Source organism: Lagopus leucura, unplaced genomic scaffold, assembly GCF_019238085.1.
Source record: "Lagopus leucura isolate 7727_CA_CO unplaced genomic scaffold, USGS_WTPT01 Super-Scaffold_100017, whole genome shotgun sequence".
Lineage (NCBI taxonomy): Eukaryota > Metazoa > Chordata > Aves > Galliformes > Phasianidae > Lagopus > Lagopus leucura.
Genome location: NW_024962271.1, coordinates 14,283,858 through 14,308,635, shown reverse-complemented (window position 1 = coordinate 14,308,635; position 24,778 = coordinate 14,283,858). Strand labels below are relative to the sequence as shown.

Sequence of the window (24,778 nt, the reverse complement as noted above, 5' to 3'; positions counted from 1 at the left end):
GGAAAAATTGAACCCACAGGAGACGGCATTTATAAGCATGGAAAATGAAGTTTCATACTTGGAGGCTGCACGTAAAAATAAGCTTACTTTTCTCCTGTGCTGCTTTAGCCAAAACCACTTCCTTTTCTTTTCACTTCTTCCCATTTCCACATGCAGAATAGCTCACTGTCATTCCTGGTTAAGAAGAAATGGAGTGATGTCTCTGGTTTCTGGGTATAGGCTCCAACTGTAGTGTGGAAATGTCTGAGATCATTATTCTCTTGTAAAGTGGGCCACCAAAAAAGGAATTTGATTTGTCTGAATCAGACAAGAAAGATTGACCTCTTAAGTAGTAGTTTCCTATATTTTAATTAGCATTATACTTTATTCACTTTTTCAGACAGATTAAGGGAATACTAATTATTAAAGAATGCAACGACAGCAAAACCTAAGGGTTTGCCTCTTTTTCTATAAAACTGCTTCAAACAATTCTTTGTCTCTCTCTGAAGTATGTGGTTTAAACACTAACTGAAAATGTGTAATTAATGCGTACATGATAGGAAATAATCTATTACAACAATATATTTTCTTTCTTTAAGACAGAGAAATTTTAACCTGTATAAAAAGAATCTCAGGAAATGGAAAATTGCCTCTTTTCAGCTGTAATAATTAGAACTTAGGAGATTCCATTATATTCCACAAAGAAAATACGAGGATGTAATACTAAAAAAAGGGAAAATAAATAAATATTCCCATACTCAGTTTACAACTGGCCTGTGGAGGCCAGGGCTACATGTGAGCATGGGAACAAGAGGTGTGGCAGGAGTTTTAAGATGCTGTAATTTTATGACCAGTTTTACAAGCTAAGGCAGTGACACAAAGCAATCCAAAGCCTTAAGATGTGGGGCAGGAGGGCACTTCTTTTACACCCCACCACTGCATGCATCCAGAAGGAACATTGTCGTCTGTGTTCTTTTCATGTTCATTTTCCCAGAAAAATGTTGATGATTCTGGACAAAGCGATCAGTTTTTTATTTAATATAAAATATTTCTTAGAAATTCCATTGTGCTTCAAAATACAGTCAGAAGAGATCTCAGATGCTGCCTTGAAGGCCTGCAGGCAGGCAGAAACTCTCTGGACAGCTGGCAGAAGCTGTGCTCCTGGTGATACTAGTCAGTGTCATTATTTATTACTCCCAGTTTAAAAATAGGAAAATGGAAGGTGAATTAAGAGGTTAATTAAAAAAAAGATGCATATTCTTTCTACAGGTATCTAAAAGTTGTAATGTTCCTATTGGTTAAAATAGTATCATAAAGTCAGCTTTTATGTAGTAATAGCTCATAACAACCTAAGGAAAGAACTGCAGACAGTTTCTGTCGAGCATGGGATGTGCTGCGCGTTCACACCTTCGCTTGCCCTGCAGTAGCTTGTTTGTACATCTACCTACAGGCAGTAGAAGCCTTGTTTCACCTATTTGCTCAAACTTAATTTAGCAGGTGTGAGCAGCCAGAACAGTAGAAAGAGAAATAATTGAGAGTGAAATTAGGCTGAATTTAATCTGAATACCAAACAGACCCTTCCTGATTTACATCTATTAAGTATACATAGAACATATCAGAAAAGTAGGGAAATTTCTTACACATAAAGAGTTTCTATAAGCAAGGGAACTGAACACCAAGGAAAAATGAATTATTGAAAACAGGTTTTAGTTTACTTGCATAATTTAAGGCTTTAAGGCTAAAAAATGAAACTCAACAGTCATTATGAGATTTGCAATGAAAAAACACAGGTGTGAAAATCTGATGCGATTTTCCACTTTAAAGCATGTAATGCTTCTGATAGCATAATACAAAAGCAATGCTGTGGAGCAAAGTAGGAAAGGGGAGGCTGTTAGTTCAGGACATTACAGATGTTCTTTTAGTCCAACTTTTGGTGGAATGATGTGGTTAATATGGCACTAAAGACATGAGAATCTGAAGATATCTGCTTGGAAAGTGTGCGAGACTTCTAACAGCCCCTCTTCTGTATACAAAAGTGATGGCAGCAGCACCATTCTCACCATCTAACTTAGAGTGTTTAATTAAGGTGGTTAAGTTACAAAACCAGCTTCCTGTGACCTCAGGAGATGTTTTGAGTTTGATACTTCCTAAGTGGATTTCTCTCATCCTTTCCTGCCCTTCTGTATCCCACTCTGTTCCGGGCTATGTGATTTCACTATTTATCTTGAGTCACCTCTGGACTCAATTCTGTAGCTTCTTCAGCCCGATAAAACAGTAAAAACTTGTCCTTGCCTACCTTCCAAAGTGTATGTTTTTGCCAAGTTAGTGAGTCTAGTTGCCCAACCTTGAGATCAATCAGAAAAGCTCCAGATGCAACACAAAGATGTGGGAGAAAAGTAGAAGGAGAAAGGGAGGGAGCAGAACTGGATGGCCTCCCTCTGAGAGCTGCTCATTTGGCTCAGCCACCTGCAACTCTGGGTTCCCTGCTTAACCTAAAGAAGTCAGTATCTCCTGAAGCAATTTAGGGAAAGACTGTATTGTACTATCAACTGTATGTATATTTAAAAAAAAAAAAAAAAAGGAGAAAAGCTTTCCAAATTAACTTTTGGAATGAAAATTTTAACATGTGGTATAAATACCTCACCTATATCTTAACGATTCCAAATCCAGCCTCCAGAGCAAGCTGGAAAATACTCTCTGCACCTCAAAGACTTTTTGTTCTTTGTTAATCTTTTCTGTTTGACATCTCTCTCTTCTATCTGGTGAAATGTTCTCCCTTCAGTACTCCTTTTGTTTACATTTCCGTATTTGGGACTTTTTTTTTTCTTTGGAGCTCAATCTCCGTGAGCTTTTTTGATGTTCTCTTTCAATGCTGTATGACTATTTCTAATTCTTTGTACTCTATGGTCTGTATTAACAATATATCTTGTTGCCATTATTACTCCTCTTCTGTGTTATTGCCTGATATTTTTATTCTTCTGCAGCTGCTGTGGCTACAAGTGTTTGAATATGAGAGAACATCATTCTCTCTATATTTGCTTACATTCTCTATTATGTTTAATTTGTATTTTTCTTTCCATGATTTTTTTTTCTCTTTTAGTCAAGTTTTTCCATTAAAAAAATGCAGTAAGTTATAACAGAGCAAGACATCACAAGCAAATAGGAAAAAAAGCCTCAGGAAAAGTAAGACATCATTTTGTATCAAACCAGACATTTATTTAACCCCTGTCTAAAGGGATGAGTCAGGGATTTTTCTTCTGGTGTTACCCATCTAGCCAAGTATTTGAGCCAAAAGACACCTCCATCAACCGAGGGATTTTAATTTCCCCAGCTCTGTGGCATCTTACAGCTCAGACCTCTCAGTTATTTTCCTTACCCAGGAGACTCCATCAAACAAAGTGGCATTACCTGGAGACGTAGACTTGGTAGGACAGGTGCTTCAACTTGGATGTTGGGAAAGTGCTGGGACTGTAGGCTGTAGGGGTTCAAGCTAGGACTGTGACTGAGAGGCACCTCCTCCAGTGATGGGAGGGAAGCTGCAGCACTGCATAGCAAGTGAGTGGAGGCCTGGCTGTAGGAGAAAATGTGTTTGGAAGCAATTGGGTAAATCTCATTTTCATGCACAAAGCTTGATAGGCCTGACTATTACAGGTTTTTATATTCCCATGTTGCTTATCGCATAAGTACTCTTTCTGATTTTACTGGCAGAGGATCTAGTGGATGACTAACCTCTTTAGGATTTCTTAGGGCCACAGTAGGAACACTGGAAATATAATCAAGACCTTCTGATTTTATGGCACCTGTTTTTCCCATTAGATCATCTTTCCTATGTACATCCTGCTACTCTGCTGATACTTCTAGTGTACTTGTCCTTTGCACCCACGTGTTCTCTATATTTCTCTTCCACCAGTTATATATTTTTAAAATTGATTCTCCTGCATCTATTCTCATTTCCTTTCTCCTTTGTTTCCCTAGCTGTTTCAACTCACTGAAGTTCCCTGTTCCACACCACCTCTGTCATATTGATGCTAAATGAGGGATGCTCACGATATAAAATATGGGAAGGTGGATAAAAAGATTGGTTTGAGCTGTTGAGTCAGTTGCCCTTAATGTAAGTTCTGCTAAGCCTACTTCTTGTAAAGCCATCCTATAAATTTGCCTTCTGTCATAACTTGAAATTGAAATGAAAGCAGATTCACGCACTATTTGAAAACAATCTACACTTTTACACGGAATTGATTAATTCTGCTCAGTGTTTTGTAGGTCTGTTTTCTGGCCTTTCATCCTCATAAATATATGAATGACATCGTGCACAAATGGAAAAGACTTTCTAACCATAAAATGAACCTGCTTTGTGACTGGTTGCAAATCACTCTTTAAGACTTCAGTGCTATTGTAATAACAAAGTTTTTAGTCTTGCTGAGTATATTATCATTTAACCATATTGAGGAAAGTTCTGTTGCTACTCTCGTTTTTTATGGAAGTTTTCATGTCTACCCCTTATATCCCTGACATTCTAGGACAGGAATTCCAAAGAATTTCATAATGAGTTGTTTATTCACATAACATGGCATAAAGAGTTAGCCTCTTTTATGGGCCAGCCTATTCCAGGCCAATGTACTTTGGCAGTGCTTCCATTGTTAATCGTTAACAAGACAGTACTAAAAGAATTGTTTTGCTCTAACGACATTTGGAAGTGGTTCAGTTTATTAATATGCTGCAGTGTGTAGGTCTATAGATTCTCCTGAAAATAAGCAAAATATGGCCTGTATTTACAGGATTGGGAGCAGCCCTTTTCCAATGAATGTGTACAGACAGAAAATACAGTAGAAATTAGGAATAAACTGAATTTCTGCTGTTAAAATTCAAAGATTGGTATTGGTATTATCCACTTTTGTCTTTCTTGAGCAGTGTCATATAGAAATCTGTTAGTTTATTGCTGTGAAGCTTGGTTGATCTGACTGAGTTAGGTCTCGTTTTTCCTGTCATACAGATGACTGAATTTTCCCTTGGGATTGAGGTAAAAGAGCTGGCTTTGGTCCAGACCAACTCCTTTTCCAAAGCAAGGCAGATAAAAGTAAAATTAATTATAGCTCAGTAACAACTTTAAAGAAAGAACAAGTTTGCTTCTAAGTTTAATTAAAAATGAGTATGGATCTTAAAAAACAAAAAAGGTTATGTGTGCACTGTGCTGCCATGAGGGTATGTGTAAATTATGCAACTTTGTTCCTGACACATCAGTGTTACTTAATATAAGCACAGCATCAAACAGAAGATGTATAGCAATAGTCAGCTTTCTTCCTTATTAATACAACACATAGAGTTCTCCATTACTATATTTTAATAGCTGTAGCAGACTAGTTTAATGGAAAAAGATACAAAAGAACACAGAGCAAACAAGTCTAGTTATTTGCGTACTTCATAGACTTCCTGAAGCTGGAAGTAAACAGTGTTTATAGAATCAAAATTCCCTGTCTGCAGTCTTCCTATCCACTGTTCGCTGGCAGTTTACTGTAAGCATCAAAGTAAAAACATGTCTTGGGGCTCAGTTTTAAGTTGAATGCTAATTAATTTGGGCAGGGTTTTCCAGGTTTAAGGGATAATGTTAAAGGCAGTTTTCAGCATAAACAATAAACAAGAAGCAGAAACTGGTGTCTGGCTGGAAATACTGGGATAACAAATCAAAAAACCATTGTGAAGGACCATCTTGACTAAGGCCTGTAAATGCAGAGATGAGTTGAGGATGAAAAAAAAACACAACACAAAACAAAAGAGAACCACTGACTGATTTCAACAGCACTTTGGAAAGATTTAATTTAAAACATAATGTATGTATGACTCATGTCTATGCTATTTTGCACATGTTCTGATTAGTTTCAGTAGTAATCTGTTTATTGCCAAAGCAAAAGCTGATTGTGCAGTCAGTCCACAGAAATGCTTTAGGAAACAAGAATGTTGAGCATGAAGGCACCTTTTTTTCTCTCAGTAGCAAAGGCAGTTAACAACATTTGCTCACCTTGCACTTCTGTTCTCATGAATGCTCCCTGGTGATGAGAGTTCAACTGTTTATGGGTCTGCATGTTTGAGCATACCAGGGAATTGATATATGTCAGAAATAACCCTTGCTCTCATGGTTATCTATTTTTTCTCAGATCACTTTCTTGGTAAGTTTCATCATGCAGCCCCACAAGTAGTTGTACAAACCACTGTATTAAACCCCAGAAGAGGGGCAGGGAGACATTAACAAGACTTAGCTACAGAAAATGCAGAATGTCAAGACAGTCCCTTCCTTCAAGCAGTTGAAAAGTAAGTTTTCATTTTCACTTACTTTTTTCAGAATAAAAATGTGCCTTATTGTTTTTATGGAAGACATATGGAAGGGAGCAGCAAGTACTTCAAGAGTGGCCAGTCATAAATGTCACTGAAGAAGGGACATCAAGATGATCGGTCAGGTAATTATGGTAAAAGGAGCAGAATGGGACACTGCTTTCCTCCTTTTCTTACAGATACTTACTGTATGTTTTCTTGGCATAATTACATATAGACAGTAGGCATTTTCAGGTGCAGCTCTTTCTTTTCAGTGACCATTAAAATTATATCCAGTTCATTCTCAAACTTAATCATGTACTTAATTATCATCACACATAAGAGTTAATTGCTTTGAAAGGCAGGGGGCATAAGAACAAATCATTGCTAGTGAGAAAGTTTCTCTACTTGGAAATTTGCCAATCCAACTTATAATAGGAAGTAGATTACAATCTGGTTTATGTCTGTAAGATTTTTCTTAGATACTGCTTGTCCTTAAGTGTTCTCACTAAAAAAAACACAAATCTCTGTTTGATCCATCCCCTTGATTTTCAGCACCAGCAGAGGAATGGAATTTAAGTGATGTGGAAGTTAAATCTAGCAGTGGACCATTATAGATTGTTTCATATCCTCTGTAGACAGATTCAGACTGTAAGGCAGTAGTTATACATCTTTTAAAATAACTTCATTATTTAGGTGTCTGGGGTAGGATTAGAACTATTTATGATAAGGCTAAGTTACACTGTATACAATGCATACACTGGCCAAGCTTTGCAGTATCTGGAATGCAGGATTACATTGCTGTAGTTAAGAAAAACACAAAGGGCTGCAGGCAGAGCATACGTTATCTTACCCCACTGCTGTGTCATCCTCACGAAGGAGGAAGAATAGAGACCAACATGCAGTTTTACTGGGTGTAAATGACATATATATGTGTATGTACATATTATATATATACATGAATGTATATACTGGATGTTAATATAAAAAAAAAGAGGCACTAGCTTATTTGTTTCAGACCACACAGTTCTGATGGGTAAACTCTTACAATGCCCAGTTTAGAAAGTACAAAACTTAGGGAACACCACTATGTAGAAAAGACTATTGAACAATTTCCTTCCATGGTTACCTCTGCATCCTGCAGTTTTGTGAAACTAGGTATTTAATCCTTTGGATTCAAAGATGTTGGCAGAATTTCCTGGCATTTCCTACGTGGCTAGAGCATCCCTGTCTACCGGCCTGAAATATCAAGAAATTTGAAGTGCACAGCAAATGATGAAATATTTTTTTAATATGTTAAAACAGAAATATTCTTTAATGTAGCTTAAATAATGCTTTTCAATTGGTTAAATGATTCTGGATTTAGAAGAAATCATCTCAAAACATTATGAAGTCAACCAAAAGCATGAGGGTTGTGTCACCCAAAAGCAATTTTGCATTTTGGATTAGGGAGAGTTAACAGCCTGAAGCTACACTCAGACTGCACTCAGGATGCATTGGAACTGACAGAGTTTTCTTAGGGGATCTGGGTGTCTTTTATAGAACTGTAAAACCTTGCAAATTTTATTTCCCAGTTTTTTGAGTGTCTCTTTAGGCAGCTGTTTTGATTTCTTGAAAATACGTGCCTCAATGTAGTAAAACCCCATCTTTTTGTTAGTGGGTTCACTGGCTTGCCAGTGAATGTAACTGAACATACCAAACATATTTGCATGCTGACAGGTGCAGTAGCTGTTCTCCCCTTGGGGCAGGGTTGGTGAATCTTCAGTTGTAAGTAATAACATGTCTGTTGCACTGAGTAATTGCTGCTGGGAAGGTCTTGCTTCAACAGTAGACTTTAGCCAGGCTAGCAGTGAAACTGGCTCTTCCCTTTTTATTTGTTTCTGATGAAAATTGAAGGAATCAACTGAAAAATCTTCTATCAGATTCCTAAACAGCGTGAACAGAATGGTTAGAGCTTTTGAGAGTTTAAAGCTTCAGGTCGCCAGTTAAATTATTGAATAGATACTTGAAACACAGTTTCCCTTTTTCATTGTCACAATCGCTAGTTTTTACATGTAAACTAGTGCATGTGTGCATAAAATGAAGAGAAGATAACTTGGTTCTGTTCTCAGGTTTGCCTCAGGAACTGGATTAATATTCTGGCCCAAGCTTGGGTTGGCTCATGACATCTCTAGACCTGTGTATGTGCTAGTGACTCTGTCAAGAAGATATCTGAGAGCTGAGATTCATGAGCAAGGACGCTTTGCTTTGACTGCAGTTCACACTGCCCTTGCTGCTCTTTGGGAATGCTACAGCTACTCATGCAGCAGTTGCTTTTCTGCCATACTTTTTCTGTGTTTTACAGCCTACCATGTTAAATAACACTAAAATGTGTGATATTCTCTTCAGAGTGTTGGATTCTAAATTGCAGCACTGCAGTGACTGCTTCACAATCAACTGTGCTGAACCTCTACAAAGAGCATAGGGGAAGGACACACGGCAAGCTTAGCTTTGTTAGTCAGAACTGCAAAGCCACTCTCAGATAACTTCCTAAACTGCTGTTTATAGCAAGGTGTTCTGAATCTACAGTAGATCAGTGTTTGATCCGTAAGCATCTGAACCTCTGTGTGGCAGAAATGAAGTATATAGCTGGGAACAATTTTTCATCAGCATCTCTATGACTGCTTAGTTGCCTTCTGGTAATTCTAACTTCAGGACTCTCACTCTGACATATGTATAGGAAAGAAGCACACCTGAAGTAGTCTGATTAGAAAATAACATGACTGCTGCATGCTGACATTAAAATATGGCTCCCAATAAATTTTATAGCAGATTTAAAGACAGTAACAAAAAGAGATTTGTGTGGTCAGAACTTTTAAGTTATATTATTTTTATCTCCATTTAGCAGAGAAAAATAGACCAATAACTGTTCCTTTGACAGTGGTGAGTTTCATTCTCTCACTGTCATGTTAATAGTAATAGTATTATAGTAATACCAGTGTTAGTAGGGTATCGAAGGCAAAGAAAAATCCCAAATAAAAATACTACTTTTCATTATTGATTTTTTTTTTCATAAGCAAATAATTATATTTTGCATATTGCAAAGTAACTAGTAAGTAAAAAATTTAGTTGATTTTTCTCTCTAAAGGACAAGATCCTTATTACTTCAGCTATATGTAGAGATCCATGCAGGGCAGTGCAGAACGGAACGTGAACCCAAAGCCCTGTTGTCCAGTGCTTTTGTTTTATTGCTCTTTAGTGAAAAAAAACTAGTGTTAAAACTTGAGTAATATTAATGTGTATCTGTTATCTCAAAATAAGTAGACATCATGGTTTTATGAGTTTCATAACACTGAATTTCTGTCTAAAGCTGAAGTCCTTTATAATGAATTTCTAAGTTAATATAACAAAACGTTACAGCAGAACACCAAGTTTACATGTGCAAACACAAACAATGGCAGCAATTAAAAGACCCTAGTAATTAATTTTATGATAATGTTTTACATGATTCGTATATAGTCAATACCTTTGCTGTGCTGAAAACCTTTTGTACATGACTAGCTGTGCTGTATAAAGTGTGAGACTTTCATATGAGACACTAATTGAGATCTCTGTCTTTCTGAATGGATTATTTATCTTGTTATGGATGAAGCCTTTCTTTGTAGTTCGGGTAACATACATAGTTTTAGCATCTTGACTGTAAACACACTTTGATCTTTCCCTTCCTTTCAGTCTTTGATGGATGAAGATTCATTAAGTAGTCCTTCTTGTGCACTAAAATTTACTCTTTTGAAATAAGAGACTTATTTATAGGATCTACGAAGATATCCTTCAGATAAACTCAGAGATCATGCATGTTCTTCTATTCAGTGTTCTTTTCTACCAACTTCAGGTGTTGAGCTGTGGTAAAGAAAATCTTACTTTTTAAAAAAAAGTATTTTGATGAAAATTAATTGTTACTAGAACATTTTTGTAGAAAGCACTATGCTAAACTATCCAAGCTGTTGTTACTAATCCAAGTAGTTATTTCTTCCAATTTGTATTTGGATGTAAGCTCTAGTTTGGAGAAGAAGCCCTTCTGACAATACTGGATCAATCTTTTGATGAAAGTGGCAGCTTTTTAGGAAAAAAAAGAAAGGAAAACCAAGACTTTTCTTACTTCCAGTCATCAAAAATCCCTGATTTGCTATGAAGGAAGAACGTCAATCCAGGTGGTGCTGCCAAATTCCAGTATGATAATTGTGTTTCCTACCAAAATTTTCCCCTGTGATTTCAGCCACAGCAGATGTGCTCTGTGCTCTCTATTGTAAGATGTCTGTTACTGGTTTCCTTCCTTCATGCAGCTGACTTACATTTCAGGGGTGACAGTACTTCAGTGTAGCAGATCTTGCTTATGCCTTGTGATTGCTTTGTGAAACTTCTGTGTCTGGACTGTAGAAATGAAAGGCAAGGAAAGGTAAGCTCATGCAGTTGTGAAGAAACAGGACTAGCCTCTGCACAGGAGCAGAGGCTAGTAAGATATCATCTCATGTGATATTAAGTAGAATGAAAGTATTCTGTATTCCAAATATGACAAGGTATCAGAAATACAATGGAGGGCAACGCAAAGCTAATAAGGAACAGCTAACACACAGACACCTTAACTTACAGGAGACTGATCATCAAAACCTAAAAATCAGTTCCGACAAGTTTTGACTAGTGAACTCTGACTGCAGAGGTGGAGATAATAATGGAAATCTGGACATCTCAGTCCTCACTTCCACTACCTGAGGGCTTGCCTGCTGATGCGTCACACAGCATCAACTGTGTTATATAGCTGCTATGATTCACAGTTCTTAAACAGAGCAAAGATCATGGAATATGCTAGGTAAAATCCTAGTATCTGTTTTGCCACAAATCCTTTTGGTCCACTCAGATGATCTCCTATGAGGTCTAGTCTGAGGCTTTGCCTCTGGATTGTGGAGCTGTTCTCTCCCTGATCAAACTGTGCAGCTACTTCCTCATTACATGATGATGAGGAAAGCTGCAGCCCTGGGCAGCATTGTGGAAAAGAATATTTTCAGCGTCCCTGAATTCTGGCATTATAAATAAATGGCATTTTTAAGGTGGTTTATGTCCTTTTGTTCTTGTTCCCACTTCTTTCATATGCTTTCTTCACTAAGGAAATTTTCTTAATGTCTGGGTGTGTTCAGTTCTTTAAGCATATGAACGTACTTTCCTGTGAAAATAAAAAAACTGCCTGAGCCTTGATAAAATTCTTTCACAGCACAGATTTAGCCTTCATTCCATGGCTATATTGATGTAAGGTCACAAGTTTTGGGTTTTTCTTCCTAGTTATACTGAATTTTCATCTTTGAATTTCCTGACTTCAAGTTGTTTGCTTTTTTTAAACAAAGTGTTTTAAACTTCCTTTCTGAAGCAGAATTTGGAGGACAGAGTTTTTCAGTGTGATGAAGGCCATTAGTTGAGAGATTAACTAAGGAGAAAAGGTAAAATGTGAGACAAACTGACAGCAGTCTATAGTTTCAGCTTTTGTGAAAGAACAGCTGGGTTATGGGTGTTTTGAAAAGCAGTTTATATTACAGTCGGTTAAACTGGATAGTAGGCTGAAATGAATAGTTCCTTTTTTTTTACATCACAGACTTAATATGAAAGAATCTCAGAAGAAGATCAGGTCCAAATAAGTAAATGTAATTCCAATTAGCACAACAGAAAGCCTATTTACATGTATACACAGTTGCTGTGTTAGTGTTCAGGATACTAAATCAACAGGAAGGCCACAAGGGCAGTTAAAATAAACCAGTTCTTACCCATTACAAAGGACCAAATATCGCACTTGATTACACTAATCTTATTTTTCTCAAGAAGAAATATAGATGAGAACTTCACATTGCAAATCTCACTGTTCTGTACTCACCAGTTTCATTGTCCAGAAAATCTGAAATCAACTGGAAGCTTTTTTCCTGTACAGCTTCATTAAAACCTGAGGATTAGCTGAGATGAAGAATATTCGAGCTTGGAGAGAGCTGTTATCAATGCAGGGAGTAGCAATGCCCTATCAAATAGCCTTGTCTTTGGTTTCCATGTCATCAACTATCTGGATACCCGGAAATAAGACAGGAAGAAAAGTACAGATGAGTTCTTAGATGCAGTTCTGCTTTACAATGCTCAGTGGTAAACTGAGTTATCCCTGTGGAAGTAGCCTAGAATATATGCAATATTTTAATGTAGATAGCTGAGAAGTCAGAAACTATGCTTATAACTTCATTCTATTCTATTCTGTAACTTCATTCTATAACTTCATTCTATTCTAGGATGTTGTTCAACACTTTGTTGTTCACCATAATACAGGTCAGATGCACTTTCATTTAAAAAAAAAAAGATGTATTACCAATTAACTCCTAATAGCATGAAATTAAGTGTAGGCAACTGAGGTTTATCATTCCTAGTAAACATGCTTGATTTTGATCTTCAGGACACATCTTAAACCTCCTTCCTTTCACCTACTGTCTGCTCAAGACTCAAAAGGTAGTCTGGCTAGATTTGTGATTCTGGTGTCTCTAATTCTTTGCTTTTCTCTTAAAAATGGGAGAACATTTACAAGGATTTGCACAATGCTTTAGTTTTCCAGTAAGCAATTGCTGTATTTGTTAGAAACACTTTAAGGTCTCAAATTGTAGGGGCTTGCGTTTGTGGATGGAAGAGGAACCTCTAGAAGAGTTTCTTATTAGAATGTGAGAGAAATCTTTGAAATCTTGCATCTATGGTTTCTATTTGAAACTTGAAGAATGAACTCATAAGGTCCAAGACAGAAGTTACTGTAAGGAATATGTAGTGCACTTGGGACAAATCAAGCACCTTGTGGCTATTGCTTCTTCTTTTCTTTGTATCTGTTTCTTTTATCACCACTTATCACCATTTATCACTTTTGTCACCAACATGTAAATGTTTCAGAGAAAAATTAACTCCTATGGCACACAGCTCAGTGGAATTGGCTTATCTTTTTATTTTCTTTCTTCATCCTTGTTCATAGGCTACTATGTGGTTATGAGCATCCCGGCAAAGCACAGTGAGCAGAAATATGCTGTGGCTGCTGCACGTGAAGATACAGCCTTTGGTAACTTCTGTGGTGAGCCGCTAGAGGCTGCTAAGCAAACGTAACCCATAGCCTCACCCGGTGAGGATGCTGGAGGAGGTTAGGGGCAAAGCTGAAATGAAAAAACATCACTTGCTTGAAAGACGATACATTCTTCCTGGTAGAGACAGTGAAGAGTTGGTGGAATAGAAACAAAGAAAGTAGAGACTTCCTTTTCTGCTCTCTGGGTCATTTCCTTTGCTGGTTATAAGCTTTAAAAACTAAAGACAAGATCTTGCTGACTAATGCTATTTCTGTTACACATAGAGGCCACTCAGCTCAATAAAATGGCTTGGGGAGGTGGAGGAGAAGTACACATAGAAACAAATTGAACTCCTGCAAAAATCAAGGGTTTTCATCCATATCCATCCTTTTGAATAACTGCTTGAAAAAATGTGTATGTACAAATATATATAATATATTAAAAAATAAATGCACACTGCAGAAAGGATTCCTAGGGGATTCTCTTTGATTCTCCTGTCCTCCCATTTCTGTCATCCAGCAGCATATCTTATTAAGCTCAACTGAGAAAGAGAACTGTTTTTCTGTTCACTGAAACTGCTTTCTCTTCAGTGAATATATCAATTGAATATTTTATTTTGATGCTAAAGTCATATAAGGAATAACTGTAAATATGAATCCTAGAACTTAAAAAACTTGATTGAAGAACTTCCGTGCTGATAAAACATTTTACACAATGTAGATGTCATGAGTTACCAGAACGGTCTATGCAGGAGGAGTGAATTGCATTACCAGAATCTACAGATTCAAAGGAAGAAGAGCAAATAAGGTGTCAGAGGCGACTGTGGGTTCTAAAGTGGCCTCCTAAAATGCTAGTCATCTGAATCCTGAAATCCTAATTTAGTGTTGTGGAACTGAAACGGCAGTGAAGTCAGAAGCTGACTAGCTGCCCAGTGTTGATTCATCTGAGGTGTTAAATGCTGCATCAGTTAAGCAAAAACAGTTGAGAAAGAAGCTGTTTCCTGGGGATTAACGGGTGATGGGGGAAGGCTTAATAGCCCGAGGCTGCTTTTGTTTTTAAGAGGTGGGATGGGGAAGAAAAGAATCTGGCTGCATGGTATTTATTCATGAGCAAAGCTGGCTGATAGGATCAGGATGTTCCTAAAATGACCACTCCAGTTGTCAGATTGAATCCTTTTCTCAAAAATCGGAATCACCTCATAGCAGATTGAAATTGTACTTAAAGCAACAGTTCAAAGGCTCTGTCTATGCACACTGCTATACATAAATCTGTTTGGAGGTGCCTAGGGAGCACACACAAAATGCATATGCTTGTGTGTCTGATGTGTTGAAAAGGTCTGTCCTTCATACCAGCAAGCTTTTGTGAGGCTGTGGGAATCGAACACTGGCAGCTCTGTCCAAGATCAGTTTCTCTGTCTCATGCTTTGATTTTTATAGGAAGCTTAAAGACGGTGCTTTTCTGTTCTTCTCTAGCCATTTCATCTCTCTGTTAGTTTTCACTCTGAAAAAGTTTGAAAATGTAAAATTCCATAATTAATTTGAAAGATTACCCAGAGGCTAAAATGGTTGCTGTGGATATTTAAAATAACACCGCTGTGCAACTATGAAAGCATGACCCATTCACTAACAGACAGCTTACTGCTCAATCTCACTGTGTTGCTTTGTCTCCTTCAGTACATGCATCTATGAGGTAAATGTTGTGTCTTTAGACCAGTAAGGAGGCTTGGTCTATACTGAACTGATGAGAATGTGTACCTTAATATTCCAGGTATAAAATCTTAGTCTGTTCCTTGTCACACCTCAAACTAACACACTTGTTTTGAGGGACCCTATGAGGTTAGAATGCCATGATCACTCTTCTTGGTAGCAGTATTCCAAAAGCAGCTCTTCTAAACCCAACTTGCCTATCAAAAAAAGACATACAATGTGAAACTGTAAATTAATCTAGCTAAAGGATAGTTTTGGGGGTCTAGGCCGCTCCTGGTTACAAACACACATGCAAAAACATGTATAGATTTTTTATTTATTTATCTATCTATTTATTTATTTATTTTGGTACAGTAGGTCATGAGAAGAATGTTGCATTGCGGCTTTGGACGATTTTATGGTTTGATCCCCCTCTTGACTGTGCCCCTCTTTGTATGCAGGCTCTGGCAGTAACCCTGCAGAACAAAGTCGTGTTGATGACTGAAATATGTTTTACTGATGATTTAACAACTTGCATTGGCTCAGCCTGGGTCTGACCACAACCACCGCATGTATAAAGAGATGAGAAATATGAAGCTGTGAAAGAAAAGAGTGGGGAAACAAGAAGGACCTCCCACTTCTGGTGGCAAGCTGTCAAACCAGCTTAGCTGTAATATTTTGCTTCAAGAAAAGTTTTGCTTGAAAAGACAAACATCAAACTAAAGATTTCCTAAACAGAGTTGAAGTTCAGAATACAATTCAAACTTGCAGATGCTCATGTGAGCCTGTTTTATACCTCATTAAACCATTAAAGCTTCAGATTTAGGTGTGACTTCTCCTTTGACATTTGTTTCCTTCGGTGATATCATGCAATGAAACAATGCTTACAAAGATGCAAATGCTCTCAGCCAAGTTTGCAGTAATCTTACCACATACACTAAGTGGCAGAGCAATGTATCAGTTTAAGAAACTGCCAAGATAGTAATAAACCTTAGCTCAGCATTTTCCTGGCAGTGCTGCGTATTAATATGCTATCACTGATAACCCTTCTGTTTCCTGTCATACAGAGTATCCAGCAGAAAGGATCATGTGAATACTCCCTAACAGTGTATGGGCAAAATTATCCCAGATGTCATAGAACACCTTTTGTTGAAAGCTAAGCAGATGATGACTTTGAAAGAAATTGGATCGTGTGTCCTGCCCTGGTCTGAAGACCACAATGGCTATACATAGTTTTTTAGAAGCTCTGACAAGCAAATGGGATGTGTTTTATGGTTGACAAAACTGTTTAAAGTAATCTATAGCAAGTCCATTCCTTACTTAAAGGCTGAACAGATCTTTGAAATGCCTTTGTCTGGCCAAATATTAGTACCTACTTCTGTATTACCTAGCAACAATTCACAAGGAAAAATGATTGGCTGTAGATTACGTGAATTAAGTCATGAATTGTGTTCACTTTCTAGAGCATAGCTTGACTATCCTGATAACTAGAAAACATTCAAGCAGAGGATGCCACATTATTCAGTAAGGGTTAACATACTAATGATAAAAGCTAGCCTGAACAAACAAACTGGTATTTCAATTTACCATATGTGATACAGTTTCTATTAACAAACACTAACAATGATGTAGATTTTCCTCTTCCCCTTTTCAGAACTATGACTCAAGACAGAAGATAAAGTCTTTCTCTAACAAGTTGAAATGCTCCTTATTGAGACAAGCTGTACAGCAGAGCAACTGCAGTAGAAGCATTTGTCCTCTTGGCTAGAGTGTATTGTGGATCCACTGTACAAGAACATTTTCAAAGGTGACTTTCAAAGTTCTGTGTGGGCTATAGACAAAAATGCATGCTTACAAATGGGAAAAGAATATCCATGGCCTCTTCAAAGTTTCTATGTATCACCTCAATGTTATGAAAGTCTCATATCTGATTCCCACATGTCAATATTACATGTATGTAAACATACATATTTTATATTTAAAACTGGATATGTCTATTATTTTGTGGTTTTCTTTGTAGTGCATATGAAGTGTGAAACTTGCTACTGTTTAAACATGTCTCCTGTATTTTTTAGGTACAACTACTTATTTTGAAACACATCTTCAGAGTAAAAAAAGTAAATAAATCCAGAGAACATACAAATGTCTAATCATTCCCAAGACATTAAGGAGAATTATTAGAATTACGTTGAACAAAGCAGGAGAAGCAGAAGGGTAAGGATGTGCAACTGTTGAGCAGAGGTTTCTTCCATTATGCTTTGTAAAGCCAACAAAACCAAGAATATTTTCAGATTGTTAGTCACTGAAGGCTGACTTCGTTAATCTGAATAGGGTATGATTAGCCCAATGGTCCAACAACAGAAGTAGGCTAGGTACAGCTTAACGTTTCATTTTTCTATTTCATACAAATTAATATAAATCTGTAATTAAATAGGAGACCATAGGAGGAGGAATTCCATAATTAGGTATTGTTTCAGATGATAGCACCTACCATTTGATTAAAGCGTGAGATTGAAATGCAGAGCACTGCTGTAGGGTACTGTGCCACCACCATCTGCCAGTGCATTTCTTTTAAGATGTTCATATTTTCATGGTGAAACACAAATGCATCATGATATTATGTCCCCTTAAAGGTCTCATCCACTAATTTCAACTTTTTAGAGCGTAGCTCTGTCCAAGCCAATATATAGTCATGTAGAGATTAAAAGACAGTTCCATTAGCATCATTCTTCTCCTTAGCAATGGGCAAAGAAAATAACGTTTTGAATTCTTCAAAACGAAGTTCAGTATCATGAATAACCCTCATACCTGTGTTCATTGCATGTCCTACCGTGGCGAAATAAAATGCATCCGGTACAGCAGGAGCAATTCTCCTGATCTATTCTCATACAGATCCAGCGTCCAATAACTATAATATAGCTGATGTATTTAAAAATAATGGAATCCATTGTTGCTTTACATTTCAACAGAAATTCACCCTTGCATTACTGAAGATTGTGAAACAATGGAGTCTTTTATCTGCCAACTTCTATTGAGTTTGCTTAGCAGGAAGCAGTAGATGAACCCCTACGCATCAGAATAGTTATGTGCAGGACGCTGCCATCACAGCTGACATCAGTCACATCACTCAAGCTACTTCTTGAGAAATGGGTTCAATGGTAAGAAATACTAGGTCTTTTCTAGGCATGTGAAGTGCTTCACATCTGGGATCTGTGCACACCCTCAGAAAGATTCAGTCACAATCCTGCTCTGAACTAAAACCTGCCATAGAACTCTTTTGTACTTTTCTAATTAAATGAAACATATCTCCATCTCACTCCAAAGAAGACAAACACCTCTTCATTTGTGACGCAAATGCAATTTCAGGCTCTTTATTAGTAGGAGCAGGCATCTTGAGCTCCCAAATCCTCACCGGGAATTCTTCTATTCACCCTGCTGTTGTATCAAGGGTAGCAAAGTGAGACATCTTGACTATGACTGTGGCAATGCTGGGTATGCATGCATTTATGCACAAATGGGGAGGAGAAATGAGAGAAAAAGGGAGATAATGAAAATATATATACCCATTCCAATAGTACTATTTAGGTCATAATCAACATATAAAAAATATCCATTTAATTCTAAAATGCACGCAGTGCTGACAATTCAGTAATGTAACTTAAGCAGTTCTTGAATATTCCATAATGGTACTGCTGATAGGAGAGGAGGAAAGGTTTCCTGAAGGGGCATTCTGAATGGAAAGACTGTTTGTTTCCTAGGCAAACATTATGGGGGAAAAAAACCATAACCAAGAACACTCCTATGTACTGCTGGTAGAAAAGTCATGTTCAAATCAAGTGTGTAAATATTAAATGTATAATGGAATGGCACTGTAGCAGGTGTGAATTTCATTCTATTAAGACACTGTTTCATGGAGTGTCACTTTCTTTCCTTCATTGGAGGAGAGAGGCCAGTTGTACTGTGTGTCCTAAACAGTGTATTAAATATGTATTCAATTTATACTTGTCATTTTATTTTCACTATTATCGTGGGAAACCGTGGTATATACAGTCTTGTAATCATTGTGTTGCTGTATGCTGAGTTTATATTCTGCGTTTTCAGGTGCTTGAGATAAAGTGTAGAACACATAGAAACCAAAGGAAGATTTCTAGGAAGCCAGAAAGGCTAAAAGGGAGACAGATCATGTGTCTGCCTTTCTCTCAGACGCTGAAGGAGCACAAAGGTAAGGAATGAAAAAGAATATATAAGCAAAGCTCCATGTGTATGAGCATGTACAGTACGCAGTATGGGCATGATAGCAATGGGTTGATAGTTGCACCTGACATCCTTAGAAGTCTTTTCTAACCTATGATTCTATGATTCTACATCTTTGGTCAGCTTGCAATGTCAATGTTAACATTATGTTATTGAAATAATGTATTTTGCTCTAGGAAATAGATTAGAAAATTGAACTTTTATATTTTTCCTTCTCTGGAATTCAAGGTTGATGCCATTGAAGTATTTGAAATTGAAGTTAGCTTTGTATGTCTTTTTTTTTCTTTCTCTTTTAGCTCTAGAAGATACAGATTCCTAAGCTTCATATATAAAGCACACTCTTAAAATTAACTTTCTCACTCAGGGACACAGTTGTAAGATTTTATAAGTTTGAGAACACATTCCTGAACATCTTTACTTCAGTATTCCTCATCCATTGCATAAACCATCATGCCCAAAGCTAAGCAAATGCCATTGTTGAGGTGTGACAAGCTTCTAATCTAGCTGTGATTGCACTGTGGAAAGAAATGAACAATGGAAAGTAAATCTGGTATTAAATAACAGCACATGACAATGAACATTTGTTGCCAAGAATTAGAAACCTGTGAGCCTGTCTTACACTCTTGCCTTAATTAGCCCTTTTCCTGAAACAGATTTAACTTTTTTGTAGACTATATAATCCTGACTGCTAATCTGTTTTGCACGTCCATTAAGATTCTACTAAGAAAGGGATGTCTTCTATTCTACTTGAGAACACAAAAAAACCCCACTTTTCTGCCTTATGCAGCATATTGACCATACAACAATGAAGAAGTTGCTCCATGACTGTGTATACAGTGATTTGTAAATCCCTTTGAGCCAAGTCTTGAGAAAGACTGCTAATAAAAGAGTATTGCTTCACATGACTTCTTTGCAGGGCTGTAGACTACGTACCTCCGCCCCCAATTGCCTGGGCTGTTTGCATACTGGGGCTTTGGTTGCTACTACAGATAAACTGCACAAATAAATGAATCTGGCTGTTACTTTATATTCACTTGCCTTGTTTCAGTGTATGTATGTTCACAACCTCTTCTCTGCCACTTCTCAGTAGTACATTGTGACTGTATGGGGGTAGAGAACGATGTTGCTCTGCAGCAATTAAAATCCCAAGATGCACAGTATATCTATACTGCTTTAAGGCCTGTGGAACCAAATTGTAACTCAAAGTGTGAATCTTTTCCTATTACATTTGAGCCTGTATCATGGTAATCTATACTGCAGGTTTAATCCTACTAATAGCAAGAGGATAATCATAGTAACTGTGTAATGTTTTTAATTTTCTGGTGTAATTTTTAAGTTTCTGGTGTTGTCTGTAAATATTTTCCTGTTTTAACAAATTATGAAGGGAATGTTGCATGATAATGCTGTTGATTTTCTGTCATTTCTTTTACCTGTTGTGATTTTGAAATAGTTTTGTGTCCATGAACTGGATGATAGTGGTCATGTTCCTACAGAATACAATTGCTTTTATGTATTCCACCTTGCTGCAGTGCCAGTAGCTACCGTATAAGTCATCATTACCATCCACCCAAGCATTCGCAGCTACTGTCATCTGTAGCATGTTACCAGAACTCTAAGAAATAATGATCTGAAGTCCCAGTCTTTTATATGAAATTACTTTTTTTCTTTACTGTTACACAAACTCTACTGCTGGCCTATTTGCAGAACGCTGTGTCAATAAAATGAAAGATAGTTTTATATCCTCAGTCAGAAGGTTAAAGGAAGAATCTGTGAAACAACTGGAATGATTCATCAGTAAGGAGAGGTTTCTGAGTGTTCAATGTGCTTTAGGCAACTCCAGGCAGCATAAGTTTCAGCAGAAAGTTTTGTGCTTTGATTTTTATAGTACTGAATATGTATTTTAAAAATTATGTCTTTACTATGTAATAAAAAGTCCTTATCTTGATATAAATATTAAGGAGCGGTCAAAACTGACACATATTTTGATATAATTCAAATTGCAGGTGAACCAGGAAAAGGAAGATGTAAGTAAACTAGCAATAATACCACACTGCCAAAAAGCACTGAGAGAAGGAGGGTTGTTTACATATAATGAACCCTCATCCTGCCAGTCTACCATTACTGTAATACAGTAGTAGAATATGTATTACCCCAGAAGGATTTGAGAGCAATCCACCATTTGTTTTCTTCCAGTCACAGAGCAGTCACCAGTGGAAGAGCTGGATTCAGATGATGAAAGGATAGGAGACATATTACCAATATCCTAAGTATAAATTTATTTGAAAAAATACATCTCTCAGTAAACACTGCCCAAAAACCTTTCATGAACTATTGTATGAGAACACACAGGTGACATGCAATGGCTTTGCCAGCTAGCCAAGATCTTAAGATGTAGTCATTCATGCTCTTTTTCTTCCTATTATCTCTTTGGCATATAGGAGACTGCTCTTAAGGCTATTCTGTGCAGGAAGTGCTAAGTATGTTCATAAAGGTGTGGCTTAGCTCCCTAGCAATTCCATGGTAACACGGGTGTAGTAAACTAGCCTTAAGTAAAACAAACAAGCTTTGTGGAAATCAAAAGCTGAGAATGCAAGCTGTCTCTTTGATTAAAGCATAAAATCTTTGATTTAGGTGGTGAGCTGCACCTTGTTTCCCTGCATCCAGCAGTTTCACAGGGGTTGGATGCATTATGTCTTTCAGTGCTTTCAATGCTAATGCAAAGGAATGTTTTTAAAAATCCCTTTTTGCAAGATGTGAGGAAAAGAGGATAAATTTATATAGTCGCAAAAATGTGGCTAAAGGGAAAAGCCTTGTTTCATTTACTAAAAACCTCATCCTATACAGAACGGCTTACCTGAAAGTGAGGAACAAAGCAGAACACTTAATACGAAACAGAATCTACACCCTTTGTCATGTTTGTCTTCCCAGGGAATAAAGATGAATAGCATAAGCTTCAATTTTGCAGGTGAGTCAGGTTGCTAGTACTTTCATCTGGCAAGAATTTAAAGATGGAATTGCCTTCGACAAAATTCTGCACCGCAAAAACATGCTTTTTCCTACTGTAGATACATCATCAGACGTGGATTCCTACCCACATAGAAAGTAAACCAAAGATCTGAAGGGACCAGATCTGATCTTCAGAGTCTTACAATTTATGCCTGTGCGAAGTAGGTGTAAAGTGCTACCCAACATGACTTGTCTGTTACAGCGATAGCCAGTCTGTCTGCCTTTAGTGACAGCTGCAGGTATTCGGTAGTGACTGGCCACACAAACACTTCATGTGCTTTAAGGCCATGGATTCATAATACTCTAATGCATTAGTACCCTCCATATCTTCCTATTCCCACGAGTCACTTCTTTTTGCTTAGGATAACTGTGTGTGGGACCAACCTCTGAACCAAATGGGGGAATGGATTCATCCTAAGGAATATGCATCCAAACTGAGTTTGTGTGCTGTTCCAAATGGAACAAAACAGTTAAAACCAGTTTTAAATGAATTGTATCTAGCTTTCTAGATCAGGATAGGTATTTCAAAGCCAGTTCAGGGTACAGCCCCACAGATAGTAGCTATGAAAGATTGGGAAGGACAGCAATGACTTAGAATGAATAAATGAGGATTAGAATGAATAAATGAGTCTGGATGAACAAGGTATGCCTGAAACTGGTATTTATCTTTTATACTGGTGTTTATCTTTTAAACCCACAGCTTTAGGGCACAGTTCGTCACATATTATGGCAGGCCACCCAGCTCCTATTTCTGCTACTTCAGTGCAGGTATGTTTTTTTATAGTGCATGTAAGGATTTAATCTATCTTAAAAAAAAAAAAGAGGAGAGGCCAAAATCAGCCCATAACCTGTGGACAAGGAGGTTGGACTTGTCTGTCTCCCCATCCACATAAAGCAAAGCACTGGACAATGGGAAGCAACAGTTGAATGATGGCAAGTCAACCTAAGTCAACGTCTCAGGCAACTACTTTACCCACAGTGTTAGCAGCAGCAGCTGAATGATGGTAAGTCCAAGTTGTGTCTCAGACATCTGCTTTACCTAGAGCACTATCAGTATGTTGACTCTTCTCACTGCATAGCCACACCCAGGTTATGCCAGGCAATTTTCTCTTCTGTGTGCCCTAGGAGTCTTTCCCTTTTGCTTACCACCATACAATTATGTGTAAAAAAGACACAATCTTAATGTATTGTAACTATGTCACACTGCACTTGAAATAGTTACTTGAGAAAATCAAAGAAAGACTGAACACAAGGTGATATTTCCTGTCAAACAAGGGTGTGCCACGTTAACAGAGGGCAGTGGAAAGGAGGTGTGGTAGTATTGGCACTTATAAAACAGCTCTGTCAGAGCATTTTATCACAACTCCAGCAAATTGGGAAGAGAAAGGGCAGAACTAATTCCATCTGCATGCCATGTGCTTACTTATTATCTATGTTTATAAAGCAATTCTGTGCTTATTAAGTGATAAAATGGACTGACTTGCATCAGATGACATCTTAAATTAAAAATTTCTACAGTACACCAAAGGGAAGAACATATTTAGTACATGTGTGTTTAGTACAGACGTGTTAGTATGTGTGCATGGTATGTATCTATATATTCTTGAATACATTTACATACTGCAATATGTGTAATTGGCAGTGTTTCTTCTTAGAAATTCACATCACTCTAATGTTGACTCAATATATTACTAAGAACACTACTATCTTACTTCCATCATTTATTTCACAGCACAATAAAATCTATGATCAAGGCAAAAGAACTATGGTATTTGCTTATCCATACTCAGAAGTTAAAATGAACAGATGATCTGTTAAGTAGAAGCAGTGCCATTAATTTGAGTGAGAATCTGATGACTGTATCCACATAAATATATAGTACAATTCGGTATCCATGCAAGCAATTGCATCTAGAGGAACTGGAGAAGAAAATGGGATACCTGCCAAAACTGTAGTTGTCTTACTTAGTTGTAAATGATAGAGTAGAAGCAAAATGGCATATTAATTCTGCCAGTCTGTTAGTAACTAGTCAGACAAGACTAAGGCCATGTACTTTCAATACAAGACAGTGAAAACCAAAACACAGAAGTTGTGTAAGAGACTTGATTTTCTGGAGAAGATTGTTCCATTCTTGAGAATGGATGTGATAGGATGCAGAGCATGTTTGAAATCCCTGTGTCACTTCCTGAATATGTAATAATTGGTGATGAAGTTGATTGGAAAAAAATAATCCCAATGAAGATGAAAGATCAAGAAACCGCTGTACGATAGGTGGCCTATGGTGTCTCATTTGGATGTACATACTTGTATTCATCAGCATATTATAAAAAATTCATCAATGAATTATCCTTAAAGCCTAAGTGCTTCAACAGCTGTTTAAGTTTTGCTTAAGTTTTGCATTTATGTTTTACTTCTGTTCATTCTTTGGTGAGAAAAAGATGTGCATTAGCA

The 24,778-nt window shown here is 37.3% G+C and overlaps 1 long non-coding RNA gene across 1 annotated transcript in view; it reads left to right on the top strand.

Annotated features, from left to right (window-relative positions):
- Nucleotides 1-23,459, top strand: part of LOC122183405 — a 37,796-nt gene extending 14,337 nt beyond the window's left edge. The window contains exons 2-7 of the long non-coding RNA XR_006180255.1: nucleotides 6,317-6,431; nucleotides 16,722-16,874; nucleotides 17,143-17,281; nucleotides 18,037-18,225; nucleotides 19,169-19,289; nucleotides 23,028-23,459. This is a non-coding gene — a long non-coding RNA (uncharacterized LOC122183405). The remainder of the gene's footprint in view (nucleotides 1-6,316; nucleotides 6,432-16,721; nucleotides 16,875-17,142; nucleotides 17,282-18,036; nucleotides 18,226-19,168; nucleotides 19,290-23,027) is intronic.
- Nucleotides 23,460-24,778: the final 1,319 nt, after the last annotated feature.